Source organism: Poecilia latipinna, unplaced genomic scaffold (genome assembly GCF_001443285.1).
Source record: "Poecilia latipinna isolate Pla-1442-1.1 unplaced genomic scaffold, P_latipinna-1.0 Scaffold275, whole genome shotgun sequence".
NCBI classification, from domain to species: domain Eukaryota; kingdom Metazoa; phylum Chordata; class Actinopteri; order Cyprinodontiformes; family Poeciliidae; genus Poecilia; species Poecilia latipinna.
Genome location: NW_015112891.1, coordinates 303,221 through 316,833, shown reverse-complemented (window position 1 = coordinate 316,833; position 13,613 = coordinate 303,221). Strand labels below are relative to the sequence as shown.

At 36.5% G+C, this 13,613-nt stretch overlaps 1 long non-coding RNA gene across 1 annotated transcript in view; it reads left to right on the top strand.

Moving 5' to 3' along the window:
* The first annotated feature begins 13,082 nt into the window (after positions 1–13,082).
* The window catches only part of LOC106948141 (uncharacterized), a 5,908-nt gene continuing 5,377 nt past the window's right edge, over positions 13,083–13,613 (top strand). Inside the window, exon 1 of the long non-coding RNA XR_001425119.1 lies at positions 13,083–13,179. This is a non-coding gene — a long non-coding RNA (uncharacterized LOC106948141). The remainder of the gene's footprint in view (positions 13,180–13,613) is intronic.

The window sequence follows — 13,613 nt, the reverse complement described above, 5'->3', positions numbered from 1 at the left end:
ATTATTATTTTTAAACTTAGTATTGTGTTTCATTCACCTCTATTTATGTTATTTACTCATGATTTCCATAATTTTTCTCTCTCCACTTGCTTTCTACTCTTGTCTTATTTGTCTTCCATACTTTCTCTGTCTGTCTATTTTTATTTGTGTGGAAGCACAGGTTGCTCCGTTGCTCTTTATGACCTGTAATCCCTGCTTATTAAACAAGGTGTCTGTGCCATTAAAAGAGGAAAATAATCTTTAATAGCAACACCGCTGCCACTGCCTGCGAGCTCTGTGCCATTTTGTTTTAACGGGCAACGCCACATTAGAACCCTAATTTGAATGGCCTTGCATCACTGCCTTTGAAAATGTTTTCATCATTTTCATCTCCTTCCGCCAACTCTCTCCTGTGTCTAAATTGGTGGGAAAGGCTGTCCTGGATTACTGAACCGTCAGATCTTCATATGTGCCTGAAGGTAGAGGAAAAAACTAGTTGAACCAAAGAGAAGCTATGTTCTTATGATGAGTTCATCAGGTGGGGACTCTCTGCCTCTTTTGTTTGTAACCTCCTTTGCCCCATAAGGGAATGACCTCGGTGAATCATGCAAGAGAGTAATAAAGGTGAGGCAGTGAAGTAGCACAGAGAGTTGAAGGTTTCATATTGTTGCAGATTCATTTATCTTTTAGTCACTTATGCTTTGGGTGCCGGATCAGCGAGGACAGCGGAGCACTTCTGGGAAAACAATCATTACATGAATCCTCCCGTGCCTCACGAGGATAACGTCTCGGGACCTCAAAGGCAATCGAGGCACCATGCAGGGATTTTAGATTGCTGTCAGCATCATATCTGACCTTATTAAGCTGATTGGGGAAGACAGACATGAGTGATTCAGATTGAAGTCACTATACGTTTTCTGCTGTGATGATCTTATTCTAACTCTCTTCGTTGCTGCCTTTCACCTAAAGATGAATGAATTAAGATTTTGAACAAAAGATATGTGCTTTAGCTGCTTACCAACAACATTTTAATACACACACACACACACACACACACACACACACACATATATATATATATATATATATATATATATATATATATATATATATATATATATATATATATATATATATATATATATATATATATATATTTCTTTATGATTATTGTACCTTAGGCTTTAACTTGATTTTAAAAAGTAAAATAGAAAAAAAATGCAATAAAATAATGAAATACACAGTTTTCTCCCTAGATCTATGTCAATAAAATAGCTTACTAACTAAATACTAAGACCATGCAAATTCTCTTTGGTAGAAACATCTCCCTTTTCTTATTCACAGTGATATTTTGTATACAGTCAATTGTGTAGATCTGATCTTCTGGCAGCTTTGTAGTTTCTTGTAAGTTGAGTAGTTACGAGTTGTCCTGTATACGACTTATTTCACTTTTTTTTTTCAATTCCTAAAAAATATCAGCTCTAATGTTACAATAACCAGATTGTAGAACTGTACTTTACTGATCAAGATGCCCACACTGGTTTGCATTCTTGTGGCATTACTTGCAATGTGCGAAATGCATACAGTATCTCTACCCTTTCCGCTTTAACTTCTCAATCACATTTATTTGTTGTTTCAGTGGATGATCATTTCATCTCTTTAAAAGGAGCAGGAAGATCACAGACATAAAATAAGGTCAGATATGTAGAACTAGAAACTGTAGATATTCTCAGACTTGACTCAACCAATAAGAGCCAAGGCTGTTTATCTGACAGCTCCTTATTTGACCTCACATTGGAAGGCCTCACCATGGCACACACACATATCAGGGTCCTGATAGTAATTGGACAGATTGAATATCTGCTGTAAAATAAATGAAACAGTCTGTCCATGAAATTCTATGGAGCTATGAAATTAGAGCTGTGAGGTAGCAGTAATATGGTATGGAAGGAGCTTCATTAAGCATAGCAGCTGGTTGCTAATAATGGCTGGTCAGAATGAGCTTTCCTGCTAAGAGCTGCTCTTAAATGATCTGTTTTTATGTTTGTTTTGGGCTATCTTTTTTTATATACACTGCTCAAAAAAATAAAGGGAACACTCAAATAACACATCCTAGATCTGAATGAATGAAATATTCTCATTGAATACTTTGTTCTGTACAAAGTTGAATGTGCTGACGACAAAATCACACAAAAATCATCAATGGAAATCAAATTTATTAACCAATGGAGGCCTGGATTTGGAGCCACACACAAAATTAAAGTGAAATGTTCCCTTTATTTTTTTGAGCAGTATATATAACTGAATCTCTGTTATTTCAACCTCAAATTGTTCAGGACACAGTTTAGAAGAAGCTGACTGTGAATATTAACTCCACGTAACCCCCCTTCAGAAATGGAAATAGTGAGAAAAGATTAGTAAAGACAGCTGGGGCACTACTTTTTCTTCATTTGCAAAACAAACAGCTATTGTATTAGCTCTTCTTTTTAAATTTTATTTGGGTTGAATGAATTAGGTAATTAATATCATACAAGCTGTGGCAGCAAAAGATTATGCTTGCTCATTTTAGCTGCCTTACATTGTCTCGTTTCCTTTTCACAGTTGTCAGCATTAGTAAACAGCAAGTAGACTTCATATATTTCAATGTCACTGAACTGCAGTCAAACACGCGGTTGTAGCCTCAAGAGCTTGATTTAATTGTGTTGTTTCATTCTGTTCACATTTGTTTTAAATTTAATTTTGTTTACATTTATAGTAGATTAGTCTGACACTGTTAGCAGGTAAAGTACCACGGCACATTAATTAAAGTTAATTGGCAGCTAAGGGAGCGGGATGTGCATGCTCCTGTCAAACAAAGTAAGGTTATGTGAAAAATTGCAATCAGCTGCCTTTTACTTTGTGCAGAAGCACACGATTTTGAACCGAGGCATAGAATCACACAACAGGAGGTTAAAAGTGGGCTGAAGTTAAGAAATGAGTCATGTAGCTTTGGAGGTTCTGAGAGCATGTGTGTGTGTGTGTGCGTTTGCTCCGTATGTGTGAATGTTTTCTCTCCTTTGGGCAGAGGAGTGTTGGTCTGTTTTGAATTGAGTGTGTGTACAATATGTGAATTGTTGCTTTCATGTCTCTGTATGTGCCTGATGTTTCATAATTTTAGAAACCCATTTTGACTTCTTACATGAAAGGATCAAAGGACTGGTCTGTATTTCTTTATTCTAGCGGCACTGGGTTTTATCCTTCAGTCTCTGAATACATCTACTGTTGCTTACTCTTGCTGATATATGATTCAAGACAGCTTGGTACATATTGTGTAATAACTATCAATATTCCTGTGGTAGGTGTCTGTGTGCAGTATTTCACAATGTTCACATGCAGAATCTATGTCATAGTGTGGATTTCTGCTGTGTTGTTTCTTTAAATGCTTCTCTGTCATTGAAATGTTGGTTTATCCTATTTTCCACAGTGAATGATTTGATAAACAACTTTGTGCATAAAGGACAGTTTCTGTTAGACTGACTCTCAATGCACTTTTTTGCCCTCTAACATGCACTGTATGTCTTTTGTTTCTTATGAAATATTCATAGCTAGTCTTCAGGGAGCAAAGTACAGTATTTAGACCGCTAATTGTTGCATGAGTGGACCTTAGGGGGTTGTCATGTGCTTGGCTTGGAAAGTAACACATGACACTAGTGAATGTACAGCTACTTAAGCAAAAATCTTATCAGAAATTCAAATTTTTGGTAATTTTTACTAAAACGAATAACATATTTCCTTAGCAAGTTCAGCTTAGCACACTTCCCACTTGGCACAACTTCTTACTTGTAAATCCAGCAAATATTTTCTTTCTTGCCAGCTGACTGTGTTGGTTGTTGCCCAAGAAGAAGCCAGCTGCTCAGATGTAGCTATAGTTTCTGGAATTAAACAATTAGGTTTTAGGTAACAATGCACAACACCTCTTTGACATTTGAAGAGATGTTGAAAGGTGAATGAGATTTTTTTGTTTTGTTTATAATTTTGTGCTTGTGTTTTATTTTGGGCATGCAAGCTTTCCTTTTCTAAAGCAGCAAATTTGCAATTTAAATGATATTCTGACTTTACGATTATTATCCCCTAAGTTCCACTTGTCTCTAGCTTAGTTACTGGTCTGATTTACCAGATAAAGAAATAGATACAATTTCAAACTGACAGGGTCTCATGATAAGAAATTTGACTGTCTCACAGCTCCTCTATGGCTGTTTTTCTTTTTCAGCCACTTCTGTGTAAAATGTTGTTTTGGTAGAAATATAACATATTTATGAAAATAAATGTGGGTTGGAGCATAGATGGACCAGTAAGTTTAGCTTACTGGCAGAGTTGCTTCAAGACATTACTTTCCATTACACTACAGAGCCTCCATCTCTCTGTACCCCGCAGACGTTCAACCTTTCAACCTGATTACTTCACACACAGTTGGGAGTTTTGGCCTCAGAGCCTTTGCCTGATCAACAAGAAGCCCCCATCACTGTTTAATGTCTTCAAATGGAGGAAGAAAATAAACAACTCAAATAATGTAAAAGCTTTTACAGGACAGATATGAAGATTTTTTGCAAATTTCCTTGAGATACTCCAAACGAATTTGAAAGTAAAAGGGTTAGTCTGAATTGCAAAGTAAAGTAAAAGGCTGGACTTTGACATTGACCATTAAGGTAAAATACATTCAGTTTTATTGAATGAACATATTCTTCAATAAAAATGAATGTATAAAAAAAATAATAATATATTTTTATGATACCTTTGGTGCAGTGTTGTAACACTAAACGTTGAGTGCAAAAGCAGAAGATGGGACCCAGTGCTGATACCTTGATGCGTTATATAAAGACCTGACTCTTCAGGATCTACTGAAATGTTTGTGGACAGACGAATACTGCTGAAATGATCTCCAAATGATAAAAGTTTCTCCTCCCGAGGGGGTTTGTCTGATTATTAATGACGGGAGTGAAAGACAATGGCCGTGGAAAAGTAAAGCAGGACAGGAAGTTGTGTAAGTGTGAAACTGAAATTATGAAAATCAAAATGGAAAATTAATTAATAATTAAATAATATTTATGCAATTCTCATCCAAAGTTGCTGAACCAAGTACAAGTTGATTGTAACATGTGGATGTTGGAGGAGTTCTTACCCGTTTTTCTCATTCTATAGTTGAGCTTGTTTCTCTTGACTGCCTTAATCGATCCTTTATTATGTTCAGCAATTACGATACACCACAGTGATCAATATTTGTAATAAGCCCCCCTGGTATAAGCTCAGACTTTCTTGCTACCTTACTTTCTGTTTCTCTTTGACCAATGTTTGACTGTAAATGCTCACAACTTGCTTCAAGCTAACGCTCAACCACTTTAAAACAAAGTGTAACATAAATTGCCAGGAAATGATCAAAGATAATTATGGTTAACACATTAAAAGACTCTTAAACTAAAAGTTAAAAAACAAACAAAAAACAAACAAACAAACAAATAAATAAATAAATAAATAAATAAATAAATAAATAAATAAATAAATAAATAAATAAATAAATAAACAGAACATAAACATAGCATAAAACCCAGAATGGTTGGAAATGTGCAAAAGGAAACTCAGCATCAGAGGCCCAGAAAGTGCTTGGCTGCAGTGCGGCTTCATGATCGATATGAAGAGGAGAAATTCAACAGTAGTAATTCAGGAAACGCTGCTGATTTTTATGACGACTGTCAGAGACCGATGAACAGAAAGTCAGGACAGACAAGACTATCAGCCTGCTGACTGAACAGCCAACATGAAATGGACTTCTGTCTGGGCAGCCAGGAGTAGCATGTTGAGTTTCAGTTGTTTTAATTTTTATTATTATTTGAGATATCTTGTAGACATACTCATGTCTTGTCAGATTTTGTCATCATTTAAACAATCGCTTCCATTTACAGCCATACATTCTCAAACTGTACATGAGAGCAGCTGCCTCATCACTGGCATACAAAACTTAAAAGAGAATGGCTGAAAATGATGCTTATGGTTACATGTTTAATAACTGAATAATACTAATATTTAAAAAATATAATTGTGAAAAAATCTACTGGATAATATAGAAAAGTTACCAATCTGCCTTTAGCTATAAATATGACTCTGGTTCAGTTGCCCCTTTGTCCTTTCCAATATTTTTATTTTTTTTCAAGTATACCAGGACTGAATGTTAACACCACCACATATGCTTACAGCTTATATTTCTGTGTAACTTGGATTTCTGGCACATATATGTCCTAAAACCTCAATGGCAACTGAAGGAGAGAGGATCATTTTTCAGTGACAGAAGATTTGACAAAAACTGCAAAGTTCGTGTACAGTTAAATCCAACTTCATCGTTTGTCAACTCGGAACCTAAAACATGATTTTGGTGGGAGGAGATAAAAAAGAAAAAAGATCAACACCCCCACATGTTATCTGATGCCAGAATGAAATCTCTATATTTTTCATCTGGCAGAAGTTTTTTTTTTTTTTTTCCCACGTACAGGAGGGGTAAGCAATTTCTCCATATTTGCAAAATCTAATAAATATTTTATCAAAATTGTCCAACTTATAAAATTGTGTTCATCTCAGTTGTTCTTGTTATCTTATTTTTGGATTGTGGTAAATAAAAAAAATAAAAATAAAAAAAAAAAACAGAAAAATATCAATGGGAGAATATGTTCCCAAACACACGTCACCAGAATGCAAAGCAGATTTGCAATAGTGGGGTGGAGTTTTCTTAGTAGTGGAAAAGAAAGTGATACAACAATTGCAATTATTAAAAGGAACCATACATAGAAAGACAACCCATTAGACTTTGCTTCCCATCACACTTGATAAAAGCTGAGTTTAAAAAAAAAATAAAAAAAAATCTAGCCCTACAAAATGCATTGCTCTCTCACTTGAATATGTCCTCAGTCATTTAACTGATGCCTCCTTGATCACTCAAGAAAAACACTTGAGAGGGTTTTTTTTCTCTCTGCTTTTTCTTTGTTCTTCACAAGGAAGAGAGGAAAAACCTTAGCTATTACCATAATAAGGTAAATTAGAATGTAAAGTCTTGCATTGCTTCAGCAGTGGGTCTGAGGGAAAACTGCTGACAGTGGTGTTGGCAGATCTTCTGGGGGAGAGCTTATAATTGCCTCAGCTACTTCGTGCTTTCCTCTTAGAAATATAGGCTCCACATAGCTGCTACAAGCTGAGTCAGTCTGGGCAGCTTTGTGCTATTGTAAGAGAGCGGTTGTCTGTGAGAAGTGGGTTCTCTTTCCTTTGAAACCTAAAGATGATAGCTAAATGGATATGTCTTTATAAGCGCAGAGGGTTTGTGAGTAATAAGTATCTTACTCGCAGTTATAAGGAGTCAGTCCAAGCTCTTTTTGGAAACTAGGAGAAATTCTCTTTTGGGGAGTCAAGCTCACTGACGTCCATTTTGCAATTTCCCTAATTTAAAAACAACTCATTTTACCTCAGGCAAGCAATATTATTACATATTTGTGCACCTTGACAGTTTTGCTTAACATAACTGGGTAGATTCTTATTGCTCGACACTTTGAAACTGTGTACGAATTTCTTTTTTACATTTAAGTATTGGCTGACCATCTGGGTGCTGATGTTCAGTGGTCTATGCATCCTAAGTCTACTTAAAAATATGTTTTGTTTTATATGTGGCGTAACTCAAATGTCTGTCACCAAACCTTCGTCTGGATATTGCCTGCAAATTAATAATTTGTAGCTGTGACTGTTATGATTGCTTGTTTTTGATCTAATCAAATTGACCACTTTCAATGTTCGTGACTGTAAAAACAGTGAGTTCTTGTATTTCCCATTTTCCACACGGTAGACGTGCTTAGTACGTGTTGGTCTATCTATCTAGAAGGAGTGGAAATAATACATCATAGAGAGGTTGAGAAAATCTTTTGTCTATATCAGTCTGAATATTACATTTTTCTGGGGAACGTCGTCGTTCTTTTCCTGTCATCTGCATTTTGGCTCATCAAAACCTCTTACTTACTACATCAAACTCCACTCTGCTGTGTTTTTCCACTGTGCTTTACTATTTGACTTTCCTCTGCCATATTTTTCTGACATATTTTTTATCCTGGGTTATTTTTTTTTCCATTAGTAAAAAACTTTGGCAACATTGTTTTTTTTATTTTTTCTGAACTCTAAAGGAAATTAAAATGGATACATGTGTAAAAGAGCATTAACATTAATTGAGAAAAATGGCATTGTAAACAAATAACACATTTTTAAATTTGAATTATCCCCAGTGGGAATCCCTCCAGTTTGTAAAATTGTGCTTGTTTTGTGAACTTAATTAGATGCATAAGTAATAAACTTTAATTATACGCTGCACATACAGAAACAAAAAAAAAACATTCATTTGGTTGTAAATATAAGCTCTGTAATACATTTTAACAAAACCACAACAACATTGGTTGAGATTAAACTATTAACCACCCATTTTGCAGCAAATCACAACTGGAAACTGTGTTTTTATTTTTTAATTTTTTTTTTTTACCCTGATTTGTTTTTAAAGCATTTTGCATATTAAAGGAGATGAAAGGCTTCTCTAACAAAACACAGAGGCTTTTAACTCATTTTATTAAAATTAGAAAGTGCATAACAGCCAACAGTGCATTATCATAATTACATTCCCTTTGCAAAAACGCAGTAATAAGCAAAATATGAAATAAAGTGGCGATCAATTAATGTCATCAGCAAAGTTTTGGAAATGGCAAGTCAAGCTTTCGTTCAAACTTATCCACAAAAGACAAAACACATTTTCCCCCATGCCATGAACCCTTAAACCGCTCCAAGACCCTCACTTTCAGGCCTCATTTTGCAGTCCTCTCCATGTTCTGGCTCTTAACATCCTGCTGATGGAGGGAATGCGATCCAGGCCTGACTGTGAGCAGGCTGGCCACTCAACCAGGACTGATAATTCATACCCACTGCTGCACCTCCCAGGAGTGGCTCAGTGCCGGCATTAACCTCAACATTTCACTTCTGAGCTCAATCTCCTGTGACTCCGTGGAGGAAGGGGTTTTATATGATGTTTGATATGGTTGTAAACAAAGATGACAAATTGATGTGTCGCTCACAAATCTGAAAGCTATAAATCTTTGAGAAGGCTGAAAGATTTGGAGAATGACCGCTCTATATTCCATCAAGATCTTTAGAAGTTTTCAGATAGCGCTCAAAGTGCAAAAAAAATAAATAAATAAAATAAAAATGAAAAGAAAATTAAGCATGATGTTTCACACGGAATGGCGACGAATAAAGCATCCATCTGGCATGATTCTGTGAAGAGATATCGCTACGTGTGAGTTTTCATCTTTCACTCCCAACAAGTTCTGAAAAAGACAGAGTAAATTTTTGATCCAGCACCTCGACGTATGACGTCACCTTCACTCGTCGAGCAGAACAAAGAATCGGCCAGTTCTTTAGATTTAGTACAAGGCAAATGTGATTCTTTCGCTCAGTGTCCAACAGATATTGTGCAAGATAAATCAATTAATTTTCTGCATGTTAGTGTTATATTTCAAAGTGATGAATAATCAACGCTTTATAGGCTCCTGGCATTTAAAATAACGGTTAAAAATAACACGAGTCTTAATTCTTATCGAAAAGATGTTTTGTGTTGTTCAAACTAGTCTGAATTGTTAACTATGTCTTATTTACTAAAAGAAAGAGGATTTTAGATGCAGAATTGTACAATATGTCATAAATGTGAAGTTATTTACCTTCTGGCTTTATTAGCAATAAAAACACTGGTCAGATTGTTTGTGGCCTGTCAAGAGCAACTTAAGTCAATTCTGATTTCTGTTTATGAGTGATACAAATCTTTCCAAATATTTCTTCTAGCCTTGCATGGTCATAAATCATATATATTACCACCAAGTTTGTGAGTGAGTATTTGCTTTAAAACAGGGTTTAAGATCCTTTTAGGCTAAACCAAAAGCTAAGCTCAGTTAAGCTCAGTTTAGCTCAATAACTCAATTACTGAGTTACTGAGTTACATAAATACAGATAAATATCTGTATTTATGTAAATTCTGTTTAAAATGTAGATTATATTTGTTTTGTTTTTATAAGGATAAAACAGCAACAATACTGTAGCATACATAGCAAGAGTGACACTCTCAAACTTTGTCATTGCGAGTTAGAATAAGAAAGTTCCCTCTTAAAAGTATATTATTCTGTTACTCCCCTAATTTTGTATATATTGTAAAGAGCTAATGTTATTTCAGTAACAACTTTTTCTGAAGTAGAGCAACATACTAGCGGTCAGAATGGTGCATTTACTGACTGGAGAAGGAAATGATTTTTGGGTTTCAATCTGCCCAATTTCCACTTGGCCTAAAATCACCTAATTCCCATCAATTGCCTAAATCACTAAACCACATATGGCAGTTGTGATATATTTATCATTGGAGGTGTGGCTAAAAGTGGTTGACAAATTATTTATTTATTTTAAGTGTAATCGTTTCTTATCATATGTTGTACTGATGTTGGCGCCAGATGACTCATCCAAACAATATATTTGATCTGAAATGCTATTTTTGTGTATCTGTCGACAGAACTTTGGATGTTTAAAACTTTTGTGATTTAAAATTAACATGGGAGATTAATATCAGACACAGGCATAGGATTTGGTTAAAGCGGGTAATATGTAAAAACTGAGTTTTGATTTATGTTTGAACTAGGTTGGTATAATGACAGCTAAGCAGCCAAAGCCTCTGCTTCTGTGCAGTGAAGAGGAGAGAGAAAAAAGGAGCTAATCAGAATGATCACAGGGTAGCTTTGTAATTATTTACTCCATTAGCCACTAGTGGTCGACACGAAGTGCACTGACTCGCAAAATTAGAATCCTTATCTGAACGGTCCAGAACCTTCACTGTATTCTGAAGGGATGTGTAAATGCAACGGGATGCACCCTAAACCTGGAAGCACCGTGTATGCAAGGACATTCTGAGGACATGCCAGTGCAGTATATGTGACACCAGCATGGTCCCTGTCGGCGTTCAGGGCCACAGCGAAACTGAAACTTTGCGAGGTTCTTTACTGAAAGCTGAAACCAGGATGGAGATCATGCTAAGTGAATTGAACATTTTGCTTTTGAGTGTACTAACAATCCTCGTCATTATGCCGTCATGAGGAACAGATTGCCCGAGTGCTCTTTGCAGCAGAGGTCAGAATAATTTATCACAGATTTCCCTTTCTTTTCAGTCGTGGATCTCCTGAATACCAAATATTGTAGGTGGGGTTTTTACATTTCTTCTTTTAGAAAGAAATGAACAGTAACTTAGCAACCTTACCTCAAACTTACTTTAATTTAACTTCCACTCATCATAGTCTTAGCTTTATCCTGCCTGCATTTGGGTCCAATATTACCACAAAACCTAACAGAGGATCCACATCTTAGAAAAGCAGCATGTCATTTGTGCCTTTCCAAGAACAAATATGGCTTTAATATGAGTCCTGATTTTAGACTTTAGAAAGTCCTTTCTTCTTCTCTCAGAAGAAAATAAGGCTGAAATTGTGACCAGTTTTCAGAGACAGTTTGCAAAATGTTCTGTTTTGTTTTTAGAGGCTGGAGGTATACATCCCACATGCTGTGCATGATTTATCTCCTGTTGGAGTAGAGCACAAATTAAATTACTTCTTACAACATTTCAGATTTAATTGCTAAAAACAGGCACAAACTAATTTGGAGGAAAGATGGGAGTGGGGTGTGTTTTCTATTTGAACCAACAAAAAACTCCAGTTTTTCTGTATGAATGTTCACGCAGCTCTTTGTGCCATAGAAGCCAACAGAAGGGAAATATGTCCTAAGGGACAACAGAGACATAAGGACCTTGTAGAAAACTTGCACTTTGTGTGCCTTCTTTTCTCTCTGCAGCCCGAGGAAACAAGGACCTCATAGACTCAAATTCTCTGGTGCAGCTGACGCGGGATAGTGCAATCTTGTGCAACTGCTGTACTTTATTACAGCATACATTAGGTTTCTTATGTGGCTGACTTTAAACTCATACTAACCAGACAAGTGGGATTTTGAAAGTTTACTTCAAAGGTCAGAATATTTAAATGTCTTATAATGAGAGGACGAAGAGACGAATCAGGATTTGTCCCAACAACAATAAAACTGTTTGTGGCGGGACTCTGTTGTGATGCGGATAAAAACAATGCCATAGTTCACTTCAGATGGTGTTTCTTGTGCTCCTCTTCAGGTGAAAAAAGTTGGAGAAAATGTGCACTATGTTTACAATGGTCATCCAGGAAGATTAAAAACAGGCACACACACACACACACACACACACACACACACACACACACACACACACACACACACACACACACAGATGTTTGCGTGGCTTTCTTTGTGGGGACTTTCCATTGACTTCCATTCATTTCTACAGCCTAAACCTTACCTTTACCCTTTTCCTAGCCCTATCCATCACATACCTAACCCTAACCAAAACTCAATTCATACCTTAGCCCTAAATCTGACCCCTGACCCAAAAACAGGGTTTCCCCTTGTGGGGACCAGGCTCCGGTCCCCACGAGGAGCAATTGGTCCCCACAACGTAGTATATGTCAGGGAAATCGTCCCCATAAGGTATTACAAACAAACAAACGCACGCACACACACACAAACACAAAAACACTTCTATCATAGCAAATCAAAAGTCCATCACCTTCAGTTTGACCTGAAGTCTAAACTCAGACTGACTCCCTGTGTTGGAGAGCCTGTTTTGAGCTCCACCCAGTCACGAGAAGACAACACAAAACAAACAAACAAAAAATCCTGAACCATTTCTAACTCAAGTAAACTCTTATTAAAATACACCACACAAAATTAATAAAATAATCATAACGTTGAAAAAAAAAAGAAACTTGTGACCAAAAATATAATACTCAAATAGAAAAGAACTTAATTAATACAACGTCCTGGTGACGTCGTTACGTCGTCACGTGACTCCCTCCCGGCGCGCTATAATCCGGAAATAGCTTTGCATTAATAATGCATTAATAATGCAAATATTAATGCATTAACATGCATTAATATTTGCATTAATATTGACACCGAAAATTACACACTACGATGGTTACGACAGCTGAGGCAGGAGCACCGCGTGTTCAACCCACGACGTACCGCGCCAGTTTGTGCTGAAACCAAAAAGTAAGTTATGTCCGGTGTGTTTTCTTGTTTATTGGCACAGACTTTACAGCAGGGGTCCCCAAACTTTTTCCTGCGAGGGCCACATAGCTGTTCCTTTCTCTGGTCGGGGGCCGGTCTTAGTTTTTGGAGAAAGAAACCTTAGAAAATTCTTGTCGACGGGGGCGGGGTGGGGGGCTGTTCTGTTCTGTCTTTGAAACTGCGGGGGGGGGGGGCGACGACACATTCATGCTTTTAGATAAATTTTTTCCCAGAATGCAAATGGAAAAATCCGTGAGTGAAACGGTGACTGGGACTGACTGGTATATATTCCATTGAGGGAAAGTTAGTTTCACATCTGCTCAAGAGCCCCCCTGGTGGTTGAAGAAAAATCCACAAAAAAACCAGAAAATACAATATATGAAAAAAAAAAAAACACTGAATGCTCTCTGGTATGA